Source organism: Gossypium raimondii, chromosome 2 (genome assembly GCF_025698545.1).
Source record: "Gossypium raimondii isolate GPD5lz chromosome 2, ASM2569854v1, whole genome shotgun sequence".
In the NCBI taxonomy this organism is placed as follows: Eukaryota; Viridiplantae; Streptophyta; class Magnoliopsida; order Malvales; family Malvaceae; genus Gossypium; species Gossypium raimondii.
Window position 1 is genome coordinate 36,953,916 of NC_068566.1, and position 25,152 is coordinate 36,979,067.

General features: G+C 34.9%; 1 pseudogene; it reads right to left on the reverse strand.

The window, feature by feature from the left end:
* Window positions 1-11: 11 nt before the first annotated feature.
* Window positions 12-23,554, reverse strand: LOC105788587 (protein ARABIDILLO 1-like; annotated as a pseudogene).
* Window positions 23,555-25,152: the final 1,598 nt, after the last annotated feature.

A 25,152-nucleotide genomic window follows, 5' to 3' on the forward strand; every position in this document is an offset into this window, starting at 1 on the left:
GCTCAAAATGATTCAAAAGCAAACTGATTTGATTTTAAAACTAAAGCAATTTGGACCCCAAATGATACAAAGCCAAGGACTCAAACTAGAATAATATAAGTGTCGTTGACCTGAGTAATTGCAGAGGTAATAAGGAAAACTTAGAGCTCACTTGATCAGATACTAATGAAAAATCACTGCAAACTATATATACATATAAGGTAAAAAGATTGACTTCTTTGAGATGGGATTATTCTTATTTGCTCCTTCGCCAGGCCTTTTCATTTTCTTACCACAAATAATGGAGGCCCAAGAAGTTTCCTAGTTTTGAACCTTAGTATTGAAAAAGACTGGTTTTCGTTCCAAAAAAGACGTTGAGGTCGCCTGTCTCATCCTCCTGGTTCAATTCTAAAAAAGATTGTGCTTTTTCAGAAGAAACTATCCTCACAACTGAATTGAGACTTCATGGTGGTGCTCAAGGTTCCGAAGCACAACTTTTGCATAAATTTTGGCTTGAATAGGAGCTGTTGACACAGCTGCAGTGGCACTTAAGACTCTTGGTGCTCCTGCATTTTGAAGGAGGTTTGAATGGTGCATTGCATGCCGTCCTCCAGGTAAGGTAAACTACAAAATGTATTGCAAAATGGGAATTAAACAATATAAAAAATTTTAATAAATAGGATAGAGAATAGGCGCTTTCCTGCAAAAGAGCAAATACAGAACATGACTTAAGTACAGAAGAAGGGTCCCTTAACATTCTGAGAAAGCTGTCAATCTCGGCACCGCTGGAGAGATGTGTAAAGGAATAAAAACGTATTAGAATGCAGAAATGAATCCTGAAGGTAAGCCATGAACATGGAACTTGTGAAAATGTCATTTACATAGAAAAAAGTAGTAGGTATGGAAACTTGTTGAAAGATAGACTGCAATGCAACATGGAACCAGCAGCCAGCTACTGTCAAGCTTAGCAGCAGCAAAACAACTAGAAGTACAACATTGAAGCTTGACCGAATGCAACAGTTGCTTAGTTGATTTTGTTTTAATGTAATCTTGCTTAGTTACAAATTTGTGTAAGAAAGTTAGTAGGATTAGTCTTTGATGTAATGGCTGATTGGTCAGCTACTTTTGCGTATCATTTTAGCTATAATCTAGTCTTGTATTAGTTGGGGCAGTTAAACAATTAGGTAACTGTCAAGCTGATTTTTGTAACTCATTATATTTCAAAATTTGAATGAAAATACATGGTTGTTCAGTTACATTTGCTGGGTGTTCAAGTTCTGCTTGCTATTTTCATTTTCATTTTCTTTTGCTTCGATTTTTCATTGGTTTTGCTTTGCAAATCTGTTATTGTTGCTGCAAATGTTCCAAAAAATGGTATCATGAGCCCAAGTCTTTGAGGGGCCTCTGTTATTGGTTGTATTTTGTCAAAAGCAAAGCTTAAAAAAGGGAAAATCGAAGGCTTGAATTCAGTCTAACAAAATGAGTTTCACTCCACCTCCACCACCTGTGTTCACTGGAGAAAACTATCACATTTGGATAGTTAAAATGAAGACATACCTCCAGGCACATGATCTATGGAGTGTGATTGAAAACGATGCTGAACCACCTCTATTGAGAGCCAATCCTACCACTACTCAAATGAGGTAGCATGCTGAGGAGCGAGCCAAGAAGCACAAGGCTATGGCCTGTTTGCAAAATGGTGTGTCTGATGTGATCTTCACTAGCATCATGGCCTATGACTCACCTAAACAAGCATGGGAGAAGCTGAAGGAGGAGTTCATGGGGACTGACAAAACGAGGCAGCAACAGGTGATCAATCTCAGGAGAGACTTTGAAAATTTGAAGATGAGAGAATCTGAGACCATCAAGCAGTACTCAGACAGGATAATGGCCATTATCAACAACATAAGGCTCTTTGGAGTGGACTTTAGTGAGAGCAGAGTTGTTGAAAAAGTCATTACAACTCTCCCTGAGAAATTCGAGTCAAAGATCTCTTTACTTGAGGACTCGAGAGACTTATCAGCCATCTCACTATCTGAGCTGATAAATTCCTTGTATGCACTTGAGCAAAGGAGAGCAAATAGGTAGGAAGAACAGCCTGAAGGTGCTTTCCAGGCAAAAGCCAGTGAATGCTTGAGTTTGAATGTGAAAGGAAAAAAGCCTTGGCACAATAGGAGAGACAAACCAAGAAGAGATGAAGGAAAAAAGGTGTTTCCACCATGTGCTCACTGCAGGAAAACAACACATTTAGAGAAGTATTGCTGGTATAGGCCAGACATCCAATGCAGGAAATGCAAACAGTTTGTCATGTGGAGAAGGTGTGCAAAGGCAAGGCAAAGGAGACTGCTCAGCAACAAGCTCGACCTGCTGAGGATCTGCAAGCTCAGGAGAAGCATGTGTTTACAGCATCCTATTTTTTTGGCACAACAAAAGCTAGCAGTGATTGGCTAGTAGACAGTGGCTGCTCACACCACATGGCATCTGATGCAAAGCTGTTCAAGGACCTTGACAGGACCTTCACCTCAAAGATTAGAATTGGAAATGGGAAGCTGATTGAGGCCAAAGGCAAAGGCAATGTGCTAGTAAGCACTGGTTCAGGTAACAAACTAATCACTGATGTGCTCTTTGTACCTGACGTAAACCAGAATTTGCTTAGTGTGGGCCAATTAGTAGAAAAGGGCTATACTTTAGTCTTTAAGGATGGCTGTTGCATTGTTCAAGACTCACTTGGTCAGGAGCTAGTTACAGTGGCCATGACTGATAGGTGCTTCATGCTGGATGTAAGTCAAGCAGAAAGAAAGGCATACACCAGCCTTGCTATTAGCACTAATCTATGGCATAGGAGATTAGGCCATGCTAATTTCAGGTCCCTTGATCTGTTGCATAGGCTAAATTTGGTTGAAGACATGTCTAAAATTAATGCTAGTGGGACTGTTTGTGAGGTTTGTCAGCTTGGTAAGCAGGCTAGATTGCCTTTTCCTGCTGATAGTGCTTGGAGAGCTCAAGAAAGGCTCGAATTGGTGCATTCTAATGTTTGTGGTCCTATGAAAACACCTTCAATCAGTGAAAATAAGTATTTTGCTCTGTTTATAGATGATTTAACAAGGCTTTGTTGGGTTTATTTTTTGAGCCAGAAGGCAGAAGTGTTTGAGGCCTTCTGCAAGTTTAAAGCATTTGTTGAGAACCAATCTAGTTGTAAAATTAGAGCCTTGAGGACTGATAATGGCTCTGAATATGTGTCTGATAGATTTCAGAAGTTGTGTGAAAGTGCTGGGATTCATCATCAACTCACAACTGTCTATACTCCTCAACAAAATGGAGTATGTGAGAGGAAAAACAGAACTGTGCTTGATATGGCCAGATGTCTGCTATTTCAAAGCAAACTTCCAAGCCAATTTTGGGCTGAGGCAGTTAACACCTCAGTATACCTGCTCAACAGATTGCCAACTCGAGCAGTTAAGGATAAAACTCCTTTTGAGGTTTGGCATGGAGTCAAACCAGTTGTAGCACACTTGAAAGTATTTGGTTGTGTGTGCTATGCTCATGTTCTAGTGGAAAGGAGAACCAAGCTCGAGAGCAGAGCTGTTCCAGGAATTTTTGTTGGTTATAGCAATAACAAGAAGGGCTATAGGGTGTATGATCCATCAACAAAGAAAGTTTTAGTCAGCAGATATGTGAAGTTTGATGAAAATAGGGTATGGAGCTGGAATGGTGCTGAAGCAGGCTTGTTTGAAGAGAATCAATTGGATTTGGTTACTGAACCTACAGAAGAAGGACCAAATGCTGATGCTGTTGATGATACACCAGTGAGAGGCACTAGAACCCTAGCTGATGTTTACCAAAGGTGCAATGTTGCTGTAGTTGAACCTACTGACTATGAAGAGGCTGTCAAGGATAGGAACTGGAAGAAGGCAATGGAAGCTGAATTGGATATGATCAACAAAAACGAGACATGGGTGTTAAATGGGTGTTTAGAGCCAAATACAATGCTGATGGCTCATTGAACAAGCACAAGGCTAGGCTTGTGGTGAAAGGCTACAGTCAATAGTTTGAAGTTGACTTCATGGAGACATTTGCTCCAGTAGCAAGATTGGGCACAATCAAGCTTCTATTTGCTTTAGCTGGTCAGAAACAATGGAAGTGTATCAGTCTGATCGAGGTATCTTCATCAGCCAACACACATTTGCTTCGAAGATACTTGATAAATTCTGCATACAAAATAGTAAAACAGTCAGCACACCAGTGGCTCAAGATGAAAAACTAATTAGTAATGGAGATCAGGAAAGGGTTGATGAAAGATACTATCGAAGCCTAGTAGTTTTCCTGTTATATCTAACAGCAACTAGGCCAGATATTATGTTTGGTGTCAGCTTGCTATTGAGATTCATGCACTGCTGTAATGAAGCTCACTTAAAAGCAGCAAAAAGGGTCCTTAGATACGTTAAAGGGACTGCAAAGTTTGGTGTGATGTTTGAAAGTGGAAAAGAGTTTAGACTTGAAGGATACTCAGATAGTGACTAGGCAGGTTCTCTCGATGACATGAAGAATACCTCTGGCTACTTCTTCACACTTGGATCGAGTGTGTTTTGTTGGAGTTCAAAGAAGCAACAGACTGTTGCTCAGTCTACAGCTGAAGCAGAGTACATTGCAGTTGCAGTAGCTGTCAATCAGGCTATATGGCTTAGGAAACTCCTTTAAGACCTTAATGAAAACCAAGCTGAAGTAACTGAGATTTAGGTGGGCAATCAATCAGTAGTTGATATAGCTAAAAACCCTGTGTTCCACGGTAAGACTAACCACTTTAATATTAAACTTCATTTTGTTCGAGAGGCTGAGTAAACAAAGGAACTCAGCCTAGTTCATTGCAACTCAGGGGCACAATTGGCTGACATGTTGTCTAAGCCCTTAGGAGCTACTCGATTTGAAGCCTTGAGAAGTGCAATTGGTATGTGTTGTATACAGTCCAAGAAGGAGTGTTAAAAGCTGGACTGCAATGTAACATGGAACCAGCAGCCAGCTACTATCAAGCTTAGCAGTAGCAAAGCAACTGGATGTGCAGCATTGAAGCTTGAGCGAATGCAACAGTTGCTTGGTTGATTTTGTTTTAATGTAATCTTACTTTGTTGCAAATTTATGTAAGAAAGTTAGTAGGATTAGTTTTTGATGTAATGGCTGATTGGTCAGCTACTTTTGTGTACCATTTTAGCTATAATCTAGTCTTGTATTAGTTGGGGCAATTAAACAATTAGGTAACTGTCAAGCTGATTTTGTTAACTCCTTATATTTCAAATTTTGAATGAAAATACATGGTTGTTCAGTTACATTTGCTGGGTGTTCAACTTCTACTTGCTGTTTTTATTTTCTTTTTCTTTTGCTTCGATTTTTCATTGGTTTTGCTTTGCAAATCTGTTATTATTGCTGCCAATGTTCCAAAAAAACTCTCTTTTTATGCAAACGGAAACCTCACTTGTATTTATAAAAATCAATGTGGAAATGGACTCTAAAATTGACAACAGCTTTAAATTCACTGCCTAAAGCTAGATATTGCAAGAGCGACTCTTCAATTTATGAAGAACCTGTGTCCGACACCCTTTTTTGACATATATTTAGACAAGGACCCTCTAATACTAGGAAAAACTTGGAAAAAACCAAACGTAACGGTGTCAGATACATATCTATATCTGGCACTGATACCCAATCCAAGTACCATAGGTTGGAAGTTTTTCCACATACTGCTCATAGCTATATGAGGATCAAGACGAACCTGGTGTAAGATTGGCAGCATTTTCGTCATCAAATACTTTCCCCCCATTGATTCATTTTCTCAATCTGATAATTTAAACTCTAGTTTGAGTTCTTTGATTTTTCACCCCTTTTAGTTAACACTTTCTGGGAACTCCTTTTACAAGCAGGAGTGACAAGCATGGATGCAATAGGCATAAATGTATGATTCATTCAAAACTTGCCAATTGCCATGAACTGTTACAAGAAAAGGTGCTAGTGTCTTGACTGTCAGCTTGTAAAGGCATTTCCTACAAAATGTATGGAGTAGACATATTGAATTTCATACAAATATGACTAAACAGTGTTGAAACAAGTTGATCCCAGGTACAGAAAGTCCAGAATGGTGTTCGAGTCACTTCCTAGTCGAGTGAAAGAATAATCTTTTACTACAAAATGACTGGGGTGGTCTACTAGTCATTTGCGTTTACTACAAAGTTCCAAGAGTAGCAAGGGATGCATACTATGCTAGAGGTAAAAATGAGGATTCAAGAGATGGAGTCACTAAAACACAATGTTTGGCCATAGCTGCTTCATAAATAAGTCCAGGGTAGTGTCATTAGTGACAGGTACATATGTTGATGTTTCAATACATAAGGGGCAATATAAGTCGCATCAACAAGGTCTAAGGCCTTAGGGTAATTTATAAAAATCCAAAGGCTACCATCTCATCAGCAATTACCTCATGGGACTCGTTGCTCTTTTGGGTTGATTTTCATTGTCTATGGAGAGATAGATAAAAGGGAGAGACAAATGAGAAAGACAGATACAAAGATTAAGGAAAGTGACAAGTGGATGCAAACATCATGTTCTTACAAGAAGTGAGGAATGGTGTTAGAGAGTTGGTTAACAAATTAAACAGATTGATACAATATGCAAGTTTACTACCATAAACTCCTACAAATTTACCAGTTGAATATCAAATGCAAGGGCCAAAACATTTAAACCTGCATCTTAGATGTCCTGCTTCTGGTATTCTTATGGCTTCTGCTATCTGTGCCAAAGCATTGGGGACTGATGATGCAGCCGCGGAATGAAAGGTTTGTGGATTATAGAATGAGGTCACAAATTCTTCAACATGCTTCAAGGCCATCCTTCCAACCCCACCCTTGTTCAAAATCTTTGAACTGCCTGGTGATGGGGGCCCAATCGGAATAGATGTGTCTATTCTGTAAAAAGTTAAGCCAAAAGTTCTCAAAAGCAATTTTTAGAAGCATTTTCCTAGCAGTCAATTCCACCTTTTTACCAAAGCTTAAATAGTATTCTTTTCTCTTCTTATTTGCTCCTCTTGAGTAGAAAGCACGGCTTTTTTTTAATAATATATTTGAGGCTCCTAAGGGTTGAAAGCTGATTGCTGAAACTAAGAGTCCAGCATTCTAACACACAAGTATTGACAACTCGCACCAAGTAATTTGACATACCTCACGTCGAACATGTAAACCAAGGCTAATGCAGCCATAAAACGTGCCATTTTTTAGACTGATGAAGAGCATAGATGAATAAGGGGTTTAACTCCACCATCTTGTACTATATGGAGAGCATTTTCACGATAAAAGGCCAAATTCCAGAGTGCTCCAGCAGTAGTCTCATGGACATCTTGAAACTCAATCAAATACCAAAACCTCAGTTTACAGTTAGAAAGTTATACAAATGAGAAAATTATCAGTCACGTGGAATGCATGTCGCACATTGTTTTCAAATATGCAATTTAAAACATCATCATTTATAGGAACCATTATATTGATTTTCTATTAAAAGGTCCAGTCTTATGGATTAGACTGAGATTATACAAAGAGGTTCAATATTTATATTGTTTATTGCAATGTAAAATTTTCAGGTTGAGTACCCCAAAAGATGGTTTTATTCTCTAAATAACCCTCATTGGCCAAAGCCTAACAATAATATAATCTGTTGTTGAGAATAAGAATTATAGCTAATTTTTAGAGATTCTAATTAGAGATATTCTTTCTTTACATGATTCAATACTTCATGTCTATATATCTGTGCATATTTCTGAGAAATAGTTTTTTTTTGAGTGAGTTTTTCCTCAATATATTTTCAGAGTATTCATCTCTAATTTCATCATGGTATCAAATATTTGATTCATTTTGTTTTGGATAATTTTTTTATTTTCAAAACTTTGTTCCAAAAACTTTAGAAACACTATATTGGTACTTTTCACCCTAGCCTTTATTTTCTCTCTCACCGCCCCTACCATTGGAGTCGGACTCTACTCGCCAACAAAAACCTCGAGTTTAATGACCAAAAGACATGTGTGTGGGCCTCACACATCGCCACAAGGTTCTTCCTTTTTTGTTTCACGCACCGCACGTAGCCTTCACCTACTGCTGCTTTGTTTTTTTTGACGCCATCGTTGTGCTCTCTGCTCCCTTCCGGTCATTCTCCTCTAATTGGTGGTGTATTTCAGCTAAGTTTTTTTGTGTGGGATCTCTTTTGCGGTTTTTAGAGTGATTTTTGTTAGAATTTTTCCAGGTAGATTTTTTTAAGGTATTAGTTGTTTTTTTCAACATTATGTCGAAGGACGAGAAACTTGTGATTCCAACCGATAATCCCTCATTGCAAATTAATCCTGGGAAGCTTGATGGGAGTAATTACCTTGTTTGGTCAAAGTCTTGCTTGTTGTTTATCAAGGCTTATGGATGGCAGGGATACATCACCAATACCATGTCAAAACCTGAACTCATTGATTCAATTTTTAGTTAGTGGGATTCAACGAACTCTTTTATTATGGCATGACTTATCAACTCTATGCAACATCATATTACCAAAACTTATTTGTTGCTTACTACTACGGAAAAAATTTAGAATGTTGTTACTCTCACCTACTCTCATATTGGGAATGATGCGCAAATATTTGAGATTCATAATAAAGTGCATGGTACAAAACAGGGGGAGCTAATGATTTCTCAATATTTTGTTGAATTAAGTGGCTTGTGGCAGGAACTTGATTATTATCAAGATTTTCAAGCAACTTGTACCAGCGATGCTGGGAAATTTCAAAAGATGATGGATAAAAAGCAAGTTTTTGATTTCTTGGTTGGGTTGAATATTGAGTATGATCAAATCCAGGTTCAAGTTCTTGGCAAAACTTCGTTCCCTTCTCTCTATGAGGCATACTCTTATGTACAACAGGAGGAGAGTCGGCATGTTGTTATGCTCTATAATCCACCAATTGAGAAAGCTGGCCTCATTGCTAACCAGGATGGTCCGTCAAGTGATAAGTTTGACAAGGATCACTAGAAGTGTGACTATTATGGTAAGCCTCGGCACATTAAAAATTCGTGTTGAAAGTTACATGGTAACCCCACTGAGGTCGTGGTGGAAAGCAATGGGGTAATTCTCATTTTCAGGAAAATTTGTCAGACTCTGTGACAACAGAAGACAAGTCCACTTCTGCTAAGAGTTTTACCTCTGATGAGATTCAACATCTCCGACGTCTTTTGTCTCAATTGGACTCTACCTCGGGTGCTAAGTGTAATCATGTGAAATCAAGTATTGTTTTAAATTTTCCATCCACTTTTGAATCTTCAATTATTAATTCTAGTGTGAATAAACATATAACAGGGTCAAACAAAAACTTATTTAACTATACCACTTGTCCATCTAAAGATAGTGTGCGAATAGTCGATAGTTTCCCTCACCTCCGCCTCTAGAACATGTTCTATTGTTTGTACTCCCAATATCACTTTATCATTTATCCTTCATGTACCTAAATTTCTAGTTAATCTTTTATCTGTTATTACTATCACTAAAGCTTTAAATTGTAAACTTGAATTCTTTCCTGATCATTGTATCTTTCAGGACCTCTAGATAGGAAAGACAATTGGCAGTGGTAGATTATGTGATGACTTATATCTTCTGGTTCGATTGTCCAATATGTTCCAAGCCTTATTTGGAGAGAATAAAGATGTCAACCGGGATATAATTCAGTGGCATAGGCGGTTAGGACATCCATCATTTACTGCTCTTGCCAAGATGTTTTCTACTTTATTTTCAAGAACTCAGTTGGATTATTTAGTGTGTGATGCATGGGACTTTGCTAAGCATACAAGAAATAGTTATCCTTTACATAATAATAGAAGTACTGTTCGCTTTGAGATTATCTATTCTGATGTTTGGGGCCCTACTCACCTTACTTCTTTATCTGATAATCATTGGTTCGTTACATTTATTGATTGTTGCACTCGAATGACATGAGTTTTTTTATTAAAGTCCAAAAGTGATGTTTTCTTATGTTTCTGTTCTTCATAAATTGATTACTACTCAGGTTGATGCTAAGGTTAAGATTTTGCGAACTGATTATGGAACCGAGTAAAACTTTAATGATTATTTAGAATCATATGGGATTCTACATTAGACCAATTGTTGCTTATTACATTAATCAGATGCCTCTTCGAGTCCTTAATTTTAAAAGTCTCATAGAAATCTTATAGGAAAAGACAAATTACCCGGTTTTACTGAAGGTATTTGGTTGTGTTTGCTTTATCCATCTTCGACATGGGACTAAACTGGATCCTTGAGCAATCAAATATGTTTTCATTGGATACTCTCCCACACAGAAGAGTTACAAATGTTATCATCCACCATCTAGAAAGTATTATGTAAGTATGGATGTAGCATTTCGTAAGAATGAACCCAACTTTTCTTCATCACAACCATCTCTTTAGGGGGAGGTTATTGAAAATGAAGAGATGACACCTGAATCTATTACTCTTCCCAAGGAGAATTTAGTTTCAGCAAAAACTTTAGTTCAAGAGAATACTAGTGGACAGTTGTTGGATAAGCCTGATTTAAGGACATACACTAGAAAAAGCAAGAAAGAAGATAACATCATACAATCTATTCTGTGCCTTGGTTCTTCACTAACAGGTGGATCTTTTTTACCTGAATTGCTACTGATTTAGAATTACCAATAGCTCAACAAAAAGGTGTTAGAACTTGCACTTTACATCCTATATATAACTTTATCTCTTATGATTCCTTATGCTTATCTTATAGAGCTTTTGTTTTATTCTTGTTCTCTATGTTTGTTCCACAAGATTGGAGAAAAGTTATCACTGATCCAAGATGGAAGAAAGCTATGATAGAAGAAATGCGGGATTTAGCAAAAAATAAGACATGGGAACTGATTAATCCTCCTAAGGGGCAGAAAATGGTTGATTGCAAATAAATGTTTACTATCAAGTATAAGGCTGATGGTTAAATTGAAAGACTCAAAGCCAAATTAGTAGCGCAAGGATTCACTCAGACATATGGAGTGTGTCACATCTCATATTTTTATTAATTAATTTGTCAATTCATAAACAAGCTAATGATTGGTCAAGTGGTTAAGTGCCTAATTAAATTCCTAGAGATCTTAGGTTCAATTCCCTTACTTAGATCTTCCTTTTAGAATTTTTGGCCTTTAAAATGGGATTGTCAACCCCCTTACCATCCAATCCATAGTTGCCATGCTTGGGAAGATTCTTCCCTTGTTTACATAGAACTTTTCTTCAATAGCCCTATTTTCACTCATTTGATCCCATTTCCATGCCATTTTTCTCGCATATTGTCTTTTTCCCTCCCTTACCATACCTTAACCGTCCAATGCACCTAAACACTTGAAACATTTTTATTTTTTTTGTTCATTTTACTCTCTTCCTCTCTTTTTGCATGCCCTCCTCCTTACTATTCCCCTTTCTCTCATTTTTCTTCCATTTCACCACCTAAATCACCTCCAACTAAATCACCTTTTTTTCTTTATATTTCTTCCAATCCTCCATCACTTTTAGCCAACCGAACCACCATCGCCACAATCAGATATCCACCATCGCCGTCATCTTCCACCATTCTTCTCCGTTTTTCTTTCTTTTCTCCTCCTTTACCTTGTAATTTTTTTCTACTCGGACAACTATTATATTTCGATTTTAGAAAGGATTTATTTACATCTTTTTTCTAATCCATCTTTTTTATTTTATAGTATTCTGGTTAGTTGCAGACCCTCCTCTCTAATCGAATCATCGTGGGAATTGTTGAGCCCCTTTCCTCTCGATATTACGTAAGTATTGGTAAATCCTACCATACCAATCTTTTCTTTTAATCTCTCTCATAAAGTATTTGTTTGTTGAAGGGCTGACTATCATCAACACAGAACACTTCTAGCATTGGAAGTGAGTCATGAATCCAAATCGTATCCATTAAAGCGTAAGTAATGATTCGTGAAAAGACAAGTCGTGGTTATCATTTTAGTATAAGGACTAATAAAATATTTTTTAATTAATAAAACATCGTTTTATATTCAAATATACTCTAGTATAGCTAAATCCGAGCATGATCAACTGAAGAGACTAGTATTGCATCAGAACTGCATAACTCAGGTGTAGGGATTAATCTTCTTAAAATGTGTGAAATTGTTATTAATTAAATAAATGTGATAATATTAAATATTTTTTTAACAAATTCTGAAACGCGAAGATGTGCAAATACGCTATGTATTCAAATTGATTGATAAATCCGTCTAAAATGAGGATTCCTAAGTAAGTAAATCTAAACTTACAGATCTGTGATGTTGTGAATGTATTGTATGTTTTCTGTTAAATGGTATACCATGTTATTTATGACACTCATGTATTGTGACATATGGCATTATTTAATAAGCACGAAAATAAACATGTCATTGTTTCTGTTATTAGTCTTAGTCGCATGTTAAGTATGCCACTATGTTAATTCGTAATGAAATCTGATTCTCATGTTAAGCATGTAACTGTGTTAATTCGTAATGAGATCTTCGCATGTAAAGAATGCCAACCAAAAATTATGTTTCGTATGTCATATCACATGCATGGGGATGAGATTATGTGAAAGGAGGAAGATTCTGACAGTTTAATAATCTGCACAATCTGATGGTTTAACCACATTATCTAACAGTATATTTGCAAATCTGGTGGCTTGACCATAATATTCTGTATCTTGCAGTTTGTTTGCATTATTTGATGGCTTGACCACAATATTCTGTATCTGGCAGCTTGTCTGCACTATCTAGTGGCTTAACCACATTATTGGTGTGATATTAGATGGACGAGTTCTAGGGAACTCATTATAGTGTGTAGCAGAGATGGGTATGAAATGTTTTATGAAAATCAACACTGTTCTGAAAAAGCGTTGCATCGACATCATTGATATGCATACTGATAAAAGTGACTCTGTGATTATATATTTTTGTATATGTGTTCTGTTATGCTATTGAGATTCTGTCTTAAATTTTGTTATTATGCAAATTGACCCACACTAGGCTTTAAAAGCTCACCCCTTTAAATTTCTGATTTTTCAGATAATAATTGAGGTTAGGCATCGGCTCAACTTACGGAGGTGCACTCAGATATTTTCGAATGAACTATCATACTTTATTACTTGATATTTTGAAACTATTATTTATTATTGTGGACTGTGACATGAGAATTTTTATTTGGATTTTGGGGTTTTTGGATGAGATTGCATGATTAAGCTTTTAAAATTATATTTTAATATGATTTATAATTTTGGTAAGAAAAACTCAACGACAAACCCAACTTGATGTTGTTATTTCAAACTTAAGAATTCATTTTTAGAAATTTGAAATCTATTTGCCCACTGAATCAATGTTTTACAAGACACGTCAAACTAAAATTTCAAAATCAACCAATGAAATTTAGTTATTTTTCGTTGCGACACTTTTTTTGAAATATGATGTTTTCTGTATATATTCGAAACTCGTGTTTTTATCTAAGTTAATCAATTTTTGATAATTACATTTCAAAAGAAATTTTATAGACACTACTTGACTTTTCCCAAGTAAGTAAAAAACAACGATTTTATTAAATGACGATTTCCGGAAGAAAAATAGTTAAATGTTTTTTTGCGCCATCAACTTGACCAATGTGATATTCGAGATTCGGCCATAACGTCTAGGTCGAGTTTAGGGGGTTACAGAGTGGATTATCAATTTGCTCCAATCACTAAACTAAACACAATTAGGATCCTTTTATCATGTGTAGCAAATCTCAATTGGGACTTACGATAGTTTGATGTAAAGAATGTCTTCTTACATGGAGACCTGAAAGAAGTGTATATGAAAGTTCCTCCAAGGTTCGAGGATAAATATACTCAAGGGAAGGTGTGTTGACTGAAAAAGGCCCTATATGGACTAAAACAATCTCCTAGAGCCTGGTTTGACAGATTTAGTGAGGCCATGGTGTTGTTTGGCTATCGACAAAGTAATACTAATCATACCCTCTTTATAAAACATCACAATGGTAAAATTACTCTACTATAGTTTATGTTGATAACATAATTATGAAAAAATACAATAGGAAAGAAATGACCCACCTTAAGAAACAATTGGCTCAAGAATTCGAAATCAAATACTTGGGAAAGTTACAATTTTTCCTTGGAATAGAAGTGACTAGATCGAAAGAGGGAATCTTTATCTCCCAAAGAAAATATGTTTTAGATCTTCTGACAAAGACTGGCATGTTGGGTTGCAAATCAGGAAAATCACCTATTGAGAGTAATCATAAGTTACAAGTAGGGATCAGTGAAATGGTGGATAAAAGGAGATATCAAAGACTCGTCGGACGATTGATTTATCTTGCTCATACTTAACCTATTTATGCATGATCCTCGTGAAGCCCATATGCAAGCAGTATTGCACCTTTTGTGCTATTAGAAGTCTGCACCAAGTAAAGGTATTCCCTTCTCCAAAAATAATCATCTCAAGATAGAAGTATTTACAGATGCAGATTGGGCTGACTCTCTTGATGACAGAAGGTCTACAATAAGTTATTGTACTTTTGTGGGAGGAAACTTAGTCACTTAGAGGAGCAAGAAACAAAGTATTATTGCTCGATCAAATGCAGAGGCTGAATATAAGGCCATGGCTTAAGGTGTTTTTGAGCTTTTATAGCTACGAAAAGCATTAAAAGAGCTAAAGTTGTTGAATGAAAATGGATCAACCTTATACTGTGACAATAAAGTGGCCATCAACATAGCTCAAAATCTAGTGCAGCACGATAGGACCAAGCACATCAAAATGGATCGTCATTTTATTAAGGAAAAAGTAGTCAATGGTGTCTTAAGTCTATCTTATCTCACATCCGAAAAGCAGTTGGCTGATGTTTTTACTAAAGGGCTTAGCTATAAGACTTATCATAGTCTTCTCTAGGGATTATAGCTGATTTTTAGAGATTCTAGTTAGAGATATTATGTACTTACATGATTCAATGCTACATGTATATATATCTATACATATTTTTGAGAAATATATAGTTTTTAAGTGAGTTTTTCCTTAATATATTAGAGTATTTATCTCTAATTTCATCATCTGTCCATTCACATCAACTTTAAGTCATTTTATTCTCTAAATTGTTTTCAAAAAAAAAATTCAAAGAAATCACAACCAATGCAATTGCACTAACAACAACATTAGATAGAGGATAGTCATTATAAGATTACAATCACAGTGAATGTAAAGAAAAACATCTTAAACTAAATTTGAGAGAAACGACTAATTTGCAAGCAAGGACTGAAAAACTTACTTCAATATCTGAGCACGCTAAGGCAATAAGGGAAGCTATACCGCCTTGTCTTCCAATAGCAATGCTACATTAATAGAAAATATACAAATATGTATATCAAAATGGCTATTTATAACCAATAAAATAAAGGAAAGGAGGTTGAGTCTTTCAGTTTGACATAATATTACACAATTGAGGCCTAAATCATTGTAGATCATACATTCTGTAGATGCATGAAAACTGAAGATGAATTACATCTAGATTTTAAGGTTTACACACATGTATTAAATGCTTCAAACTTTAAACTAAATAGCACGAATAAGGCCATCACCACTAGCATTCAATTTACAAAAAAAAATCTTTATATAAGTATACAGTACCAAAGCAAAGGAGAACTTTAACCTATGAACTGGTTTGAAAAGTATTCATGCATAAGGTGAAAAAAACAAACAATTACAAATAAGAAGTTTCATGCAATACCTATTACTTTCTGATACTGACAATCCCTAAAGGGCATCTGCAGCTCTTTCTTGAAGACCTCGGGAGGCACTTGAGCTAGATTGAGCCAGGACAACCTAATCATGCAAAACCAGAATAAAATGTTTCAACAACCTGCAATAAGGTTGATAGCAAAATAATATATTTGAGCAAAATCACAACCTAGATGAGGGTTATCAGTTCAAGCAGTGGAATCATAAACTTCTATTTTTCTTGTCTGGAGGTATAGGCAAAATTACTAATAGAATCATGGAGGCAGAGAGCTTCTTTAACATGAACGCTTCTCTATATCAAACAAAATCATCTTTAGCACATGTACTTCCTTCCATTTTTGATATCAGACACAGTTATCTTCATTGTTCTATTATGTAGGGGTGAGCAAAACTCGATTCGACTCGAAAAAATTGAAAAAAATTCGAATTTCGAGTTAAACGAATCGAGTTATTCGAGTTAATTGAGTTATTCGAATCAACTCGAATTTTTTTCGAATTTCGAGTTCGAATCGAGTTGAGTTTTCGAATTCGAATAATTCGAATATCAAACTATAATATTTTACATTTTTACCCTAAACTCCCAAACTTTTTTACTTTTCCCTCAAAACTTTTACTCCTTCCCACTTTCCCCCCAAAACTTTTACTCCCCTCCCCTCCCAACCCCCCAATCTACCCAAAATCTATTTTCCACCAAAATTTTACTCTTCCATTTACTTTTTTTCAAAATTTTACTCCCAAAAACCCTCAAAACCTTTTATTTTCCCCCAAAATTTTTACTCCCTCCCACTTTTCCCCTAAAACTTTTATTTTCTTCTCATCCCACCTCCCATCTACCCCAAACCCTCCCCCTCCAATTTTTTTAAAATATTTTCCCTCCAAAATTTTACTCCCCTTATTTACTTTCCCAAACTTTTATTCCCCAAAACTTTTATTTTCCCCTAAACTTTTACTTCTCACCATTTACTCTCAAATAAAAATCAAAATTATCCAAAAAATCACTAAACATAAATAGTAATAATTTTATTTATATCTACTATTTATATTATTAAATTAAATTTCACATTTTATATTATTTATATTATTAAATTGTTTAGTCATATTGAATATTTATATTAAAATTGAATTCTTAATTATGCCATAAAATATTCGTGTTAAAATTTTATATCGGTATCAATTTCACATTTTATTTTTAAAATAACTTTTATTAAAAAATCATATTTTTATATTTAATATATTTTTAATTCCAAAATAAATAGTGACAAGAATCAAGATAATTGAAACAACTAAGCAAACAAATAAGCTAACCAGTATATAAAAATTAATAAATAAATTATGAGGTGATGAAAGTTAATAAAAAAATTTGATTAAGGTGGACAAATTTTATTACGATGGGTGACAATGGTTACAAGGACCCAAAATTATTTTTTAAAATTTAACTCGAACAAATATATTCGATTCGATTCAATTCGAATTTCATCTCACTCAAGTCGATTCGAGAAAACTTCAAATAAAGTTAGGATGATAAAATGAGATTCGAGAACTCGATTAACTCGAAAATTTTCGATTCGATTCGACCGAATGCTCACCCCTACTCTTATGTAGTTTTAGTTGAACTATAGAATAAACTTTGTATAAACCCCAATTTAGGTTTAGATTCAGTGGGGATATATAGTAGAGACCTCCAAGTAGTATTGCTAAAACTATGAAACATCTACCTCAAGTCTAAACGTAGCTAATGCAACAATACTGCCACAACCATTTTAAAGAAAAGAATGACTAGCATATTACGAGTCTCCTGGATTGAGGCTTTGCATATTAATTATTACCTTATTTTTTATGTTTGAAATCATACATTTTGTGTCCTATTCTAAATGATTGTACTGATTCTTTACAAACAATTCAAATTAAAATAAGAATAAGGAGAAAAGAAAGCCAATTGAAAGAAAAAAATATGTCAAATTTTGCTATTAGACCGCATAAGTTGTGGATTTAGTACTTGTACTTTAATTTGGTCATTTTAGTCCCTATATTTTTAGAATTTAAAAGTTTAGTCCTAACCAAATGATCACTATTAAATTCATTAAGTTAAGTTCTGTTATTTTAAAATTTGATGTGTCAAACATATTATCACATGTGTAATGCTATGTCTATTTGTTACTTTCACATATTACTCACAAAAGATCAGTTAATAGACTTAAACAACTGCCGTTTGCATTAAGACTAAAATTTTGAAATTAAAAAATATAGCCACTAAGAATGATCCAATTGGTGAAGGTAGAATAAATCTATAACTTTACATATAATACATGACTAATGATATAATTTAACCAAACAGATTTAATTGCTACCATTATGTTAGGACTAAAATTTCAAAATTCGAAAAGTACAGGACTAAAATTGATCAAATTAAAGTATAGGTATTAAATCCATAATTTATACAAACTACAGGGTCTAATAGAAGAATTTGACAAAAAAAAACTTGTCAACATTCTTATTATAAAAGTAACCATAACTGCAAACTACAAAGAAATTATCAAGGGCATGCACATAGCATGGGATACGATCAAATTAAGACCAAGATAAAAAGCATGGTAGAAAAACATTTAATAGTTGTCTAACAGGTAACGAAATACTTGAGATAATTTCATAATTGATGCATCATATGTAAAATAGAACAGAACAATAATTTACTTGAAAACTGAAAACATGAAATAATAAGGTTTTGACATGCAATTCATCATACCAGTGCCTCGACACCACCAGCTGCAGCAATTGCTTCTCGATTTTTGTCATCAAATGATAAATTCCACAAAGCACCAGCCGCTTCCTGCCTGCTTGTTAGTAGATATGAATAAATAAAATGGCATTTTGAAAGGTGGGTTTATGAGTTCGAGCCTAGTTAATAGATGCAATTGCTCACTGGAACGTTTAGGGTGAAATCCCAAGTGTCAGGTAATCTACTCTAGAAGTCATTATTATTGCAGCATGTGATATGAAGTAAAGTAGATTACCTTACAGCTTCATTTTGAGAATAAGTAAGTTACACCAATGCTTCCAATGCACCTGCCTCTTGTCCAATAGCAGCATTATTGCTATTGCTATCCCCATGAGCAGCCAATTTAGCCAAGGCACGAGCAGCCTAGCCAAGAGGAGAAGAATTCTATTTATCAAGAAAAAATAAATGCTATCTGCTGAAACGATAGTTTGCATAGAAATGCAGAATTATTCTCATACTCTTCAAGAATGGACTCATGATTTATGATAAAAGTTCGAAAGCAACTGAATGAAGTTAAGGGCTACTTCTTCAACTTATAAAGGCATCCCCATTTGCAGGCATATTATTGACCAGGGATAGTATGACCACTTAAAAATGAAATATGACAATTTTCCAAGTCCTGAAATTAAAAACTTGAAAAAGGATCCAGTTAAATATTGCATTACTCCATGCCTTGTTTGATAATCATAGAGTAGAGGGAGCTATAATCATTAGGCACTCTGAGTGAAAGTATTAGATACATATTCCATGGTAAAGGCGAAGGTACTTTGCAGTCAACTGGCTTTGGTTACTCAGGCATTATACCAACCTACTATGGAAGACAAGAATAGTCTCGATCAAATTCTTTAATCTCCTTATGGTTATTACAAATGCAGATCCATAATCTTTTCAAAAGGACTTCTAAGAAGTCTATTAATTATCCTAAACAAATTATATCAATCAATAACAACGTATCATAAAGAAAACCATCAGCATCAGTTGTCATTCTCAATGTACAAAAGAAACTAAAAACAAAATACCTGCTCTTGCACTCCTTCAAATTTGCAAGTGCGAGCAAGCATCGCTAAAGCATGGATTCCACCAGCCACAGCCACCTCCATGCTGCATTTCTCATCAGCTCCCAAATTTGCCAGTGCTCCAGTTGCATGTTCCTTCATACAGCAGAGGATCAATTTAGCTCTAACAAGAATGCAAATATCTGCAGGAAAGAACAGGTAAAGGTGCATACAAGAAGCCCATCAGTGTTTGAAGACCATTTGAATATAAGGTCAACTAAAGCTTTTATACCACCGGCCTCTGCAATGGCACCTTGAAAAAGAACAGGGTTGAATGAAGATAGAAAATCTGAAGATAACTATCAATACAATTCTTCAGTTTTCACAACCTTATGATCATCCCCAACAGAAAGATTCAACAGCCCCCCAGCAGCCTCTTCAGCTACCAATCTGTTCATTGATTTTGCTAAATTGGCAAGAATATTGATTCCTCCACTTTCAGCAACAGCTTTTGCAACTTTTGAATCAATGGACAAGTTTGCTATGGCCTGAATCCCAACAATAAGAAAATGACTAGTCCAGTACCAAAGCAACTTATAAAAACAAATTCCAAGGAGGAGAATTATATGAGAGCATAACTTCTAAAATGATATTCATGAAAACATCCAAGTTCAGCCGTAGTGACTTCTAACATTGCTTATAATTCATGAAAGTAACGAATTTTTTAACTTTTAGTATATTCTCGGAAAATAGAGGCAATTCATACTTTAGCTGCTTCAGACTGAAGCCCCTCTTGACAAGATCTTGCAAGGTCCAATAGCAACCGTATTCCATCTCCCCGTAAAATTGCCTCAGCTCTCTGGCAATCAACAGCAGAATTTTCATCATCAATGACTACAAAACTTGCAACAGCAGTAGCTGCTCTTTCTTGAACTTCCTCCTGTGAACTTCGCAATAAACTGAGTAATACTGCTGCCCCTTGTGTGAGCCAGAAATCGTCCAACTCCTTCAGATTATTTTCAGCAATACGCAAAAGTGAATATGAAAAGACCCATTCAATCCAAACAACAATCTCATCCAAGTTTTTATCTCTATTCTTTGTTCTCCTCCAATACTGTAACACATCAGTAACATTTTTGGAATTGTCAGCAAATAATGATGTCACCCCCTTGAAAATGCCATTCAGAAAAGTAAGCAATACTCTGCCTTTGTGACTTTGCATAGTGTTACTGTCAACTTCACCCTCAAAAACTGGGCAATTCAAGGCACACAGTACTTTCAAATTTTGGGATGATGACAAAAACCTTGTAATAGCACTCAGATTTACATCAGTTCTAGAAATGTCTAAACACACCATGCAAGGCAATCTACTCAAAACTTGTGCTGCAGATCCCCATTTCAAGTTTCTAGTCCCTGCAACTGATAAAAATTTAACAGAATTCAAGTTTCCAAGAGCAACTTCATCAATGTTGTCTGATTCGACGAACCCAACATCCTTTAACTTCCTACAATGTTCAGCCAAAGCATTTATAGCATCTCCATTAATTTCCTTAACACCTGACATCCAAAGCCTCCGCAACCTTGGGCAGCAATATGCAAGTGCTTTGATTGCATCACTGCTTATTCTCTCACAAGCATCTGGGCCAAAATGGACACTCTCAAGCATCTCATGTCTTGCTGCTATCACTGAAAGTGCAACATCAGTAATGTCCCGACAGAAATCACCACTAATTTCTCAAGGTTTCCTTGCTTGAAGACTAACTAATGCATCTACTGAGCCGGCTGCATGAAATTTAAGTCTCTGGAGATTCTTGCATCGTGGGGAGAGTGAGACTACAGCTCCAGTGTCAAATCTGTGAGAACGGAGGTCTAGTGACCCCCAGGGTGAATGATAACACTCTAGAATAACACTCTAAAATAACGTATTTTTATGTATTAATTATGTATTTATTCTGAGTATGATCCTACTAATTTGAGCTATTTATGATCTTTTATCTCATAGGAACTAAATTTGAGACAAAAACAAAATTAAGGGCCAAAACCGTGAATTTAGAGATAAAATGGGCCAATGTGCGACACAAAAAAAAATTGGTGTCAAAAGTGCAAGAATAGAGGACACAAGGGTTGAAATATAAAAAGAAGAGATTTTATTGTATTAAACTCTATTTTAATTATATTAGAATAATTAATATTGAGATAATTATTAAGGATTATTTTTAAGATTTTATTTTATTTATCTTTATTTATCTTCAATTAAATATATTTATCTTTTAGGAATTTAAGTAGGATTAGACTATCTCCCCTAGCACTATAAATAGGGGGTGAAGTGATTCAAAAGAGATTCATCTTTTTCTGTAAACACTCTCTCCTCAAAAGTCTAGATTTTTGTTCTTCTCATATTTTCTTTCAATAAAATCTCCATTTTTATTTTATTTATTTTCTTTTCCACCACAACCATGAGCCACTAAACCCATCTAGTCGAAAGTTGTCGATATTCCCCAAAAAGAGTTCTTGAGGCTTAGAGTTCGTACTTAGCCTCCTCGCCGAGTATTCATCATTTTTCCGCACTACGTGGCTGACACTTCCGTCCATATCCCTTAAAAAGTAAGCTTTTCAATATATGCAAAGGCAGCCGCTTTGTATGTTTTGGGAAGGTTGCACAATCGGTTCGTTAGCTTACTGCGTCAGAGGTTGGCGAGTCTAAGAGACAAAATGGCGTGGGATTCACCATTGAGAAGTGTTGATCTAACATAAGACGATTCCACAAAAACGATTGTTGGCTAGAGTCAGGTTCCACTAAATCGTAAGTTTAAATCCTTAGAGCTGGTGGTCGTAGGTGTTCTCTTCCACTATAACTGGCTTATTTGGTTTGGGAAGGATCATCTAAAAGTCGAGGATTGAACCCAAGGCGGAATGAGACAACTGGAGGTTGGAATCTCCCATAAGAATTTTCTTTCTCTAAACTCTATTTTTAATTTTTCAAATTTTCGATTCAATATTCTTAATTCTGTTTTTATTTTATTTTTCGTTTCCATATCCAAACATTTAATTCTGTTATTTTTTTATTTTTTTTATTTTTTTTCCAGTAACACAGGTTTTCTTGGGCAAGATTCTGCCGGGATTTCACAGAACAAGATATTGTGCAAATCTAATCCCTAAGGATTTTACCCTACTTCCCTTTTACTATTCTTTTTCATTATTTATTAGGGATAAGATATTTTTAGTGCTTTCAACGACCGCATCAGTAAATAACTTAAAGAGCCTAAAAGTTAGGCAAGCTGATGCCAAGCTAGCTCGATCTCGGTAGTTTAAATAAGAGAGTAGTTGAATAACTGAATCATCAGGCAAGGTTGTCCAATCAACTCCAGAAATAGTAGCTGAAGCCAAACTTCCATAGTCAAGGGTCTCTAAACTAATGTTTGTCTTTTCTCCCCAACTATGTTCACGTTTCTGCCTCACTCTTCGACTCATATCCTACAAGTTTTTCAGCACTACAAATGATGACAACAGAGAGAACCAATGTTTCTCACTCAATCAAGTTAGAAAATCTCAGTGATCAACTCAATCAAAACTCAAACTCGGGGGGAAAAAAGCTTGAACCTCAATTCAAGAAACCAAACAAACATTTTTATGAACATGCTACGTAAATTTTTTCAAGAACTAAAGACCCAGTAAAGAAGAATCTCAAATTTCAAGCCACAGACACGAAAATAATCCAATTTTCCCAAGAAATAAGCAATGAACATAACCATCAATCTTGAATTTCAGTAAACAAACAACTGTCCAATCAAACAAGTTTCATCTTTTTCCCTACTACAAAACTACAGAATCCCATTAATAAAAAGTCCTCAAATCAAACATTCAATCAAATAGCCTTTTCCTCAATCCCCAGACACCCGGAAAGTCAATTCTCCAAAAAGTCAATAACCCCAGTGCAAAAAAGAAAAAAAAAACCGAAGTATAAACATAAAGAAGCAAAAAATGTACCTCAAGGCAGCAGAAGATTGGAGTCGACTGCGGAGGAAGATTCTTTGAAACAAAATAGAAGCTCAATATATATAAAGGGTCAGTAAAACCATGTGGGTTAAAAAAGTAAAAGCAGTAGAAGTTAAAGCCAAAAAGGATAAACACACCACTTACATTCCAACTCTGTTACTATTCTTTAGAATCTGTCACTCATTAATTTATTACAATTTTTTTCATATTATTTGTACTGTCAAGTCTACTGCTTTTCCCTAAGACGAGTAGAAGTCAATACCAGAAGTGCTTGCCTGTACTTTGTATTGGGGGAAAATAAGCACGATAAAGTTTATAGGGACTAAAAACTAATTGAGCTCAACTAGATTGCAATTTGCAAGTTTATAGGGACTGCTTTTTAGAACATGCAAATGGGTCGATTCGGGGGGCACTGATGCTTCAGTACCATGAAGTTAAACAAATGATATGATAATATCATGAAGAATTAATAATGGTAGAGGTAAATTACAGATTTTAGTTAATCATGAATAGGATCAAATATAGACGGGTTTTTTGTAGTAAATGATGCATACTATATTTAGAACTTCCTTTTCCTACAACTATGAACAAAAATGGAAAAGATTTAGGGCCAGTTATTCATTGCTTTTGAGAAGTGCTTTTGAGATGTGCTGTGGAAAAGTACTTTTGAGAAGTGCTTTTGAAAAATTTGAGTGTTTGGCATTGCTGTGAAAAAGTGCTTTTGAAAAATAAAATGTCCATTTTGGACATGGTATAATAAAGTAACAAATATGTATTTAAATAATATTCAAATTAGTTAATATTATGATATTTTAACAAAAATATAAAAAAATAATTTATTATAACTTATTGTTAACATTTTAATATATAATATTAATTTTAAATATTTCTAAGTAATTAATATTAATTATTTATTAAATTTAATTAGAATATACAAATTACATTTAAATATAAAAATTAAATATTTGTAATTAGATATTGACACAATTATATTATTATAAAATTATTTTATTTTTAATTAATGCTTTTAACACATTTGTATTATTTTACTTTAAAATGTATTTGAATATATAATTCATATTATATATTAACATAACATAGAAAATATAAACCTAACAAATTAAAATATTACATATATTTAGATTAAAGTTTTAAAAGGGATCAATTTTTTTGAAACTAAATTAAAAAATTACCAAATTTAAGGATTAAGGCTAAAATGGCAATAACTTCTCAACCTTAGGTTTGTATATTTGTAATTAAACGTTGAAATAAATTTCTTCTTCATTAAAACCTTGGAATATCAACAAAAGAAAGTGAAATTGAGTGTTATTTGAACCAAAAGGTAGCTTCTTCTCCACTGTATGACTTTCATCACTTAAGCATGTCTTTTGGGAAGAAAATAAAGTATGCATAAGCATGTCTTTCGGGAAAGAAAAAATGTGCTGATATACCATCTCGACTTGAAAGTAACTTTTGGTTTGACTCTTCTACTACTCAAGCCCTTCAACCCCCACACCACAAAACCAAATTCTTTCAAGCATCTGTCATAGCCATTTCATTTTCATGAATAGAAGTATAAAAAA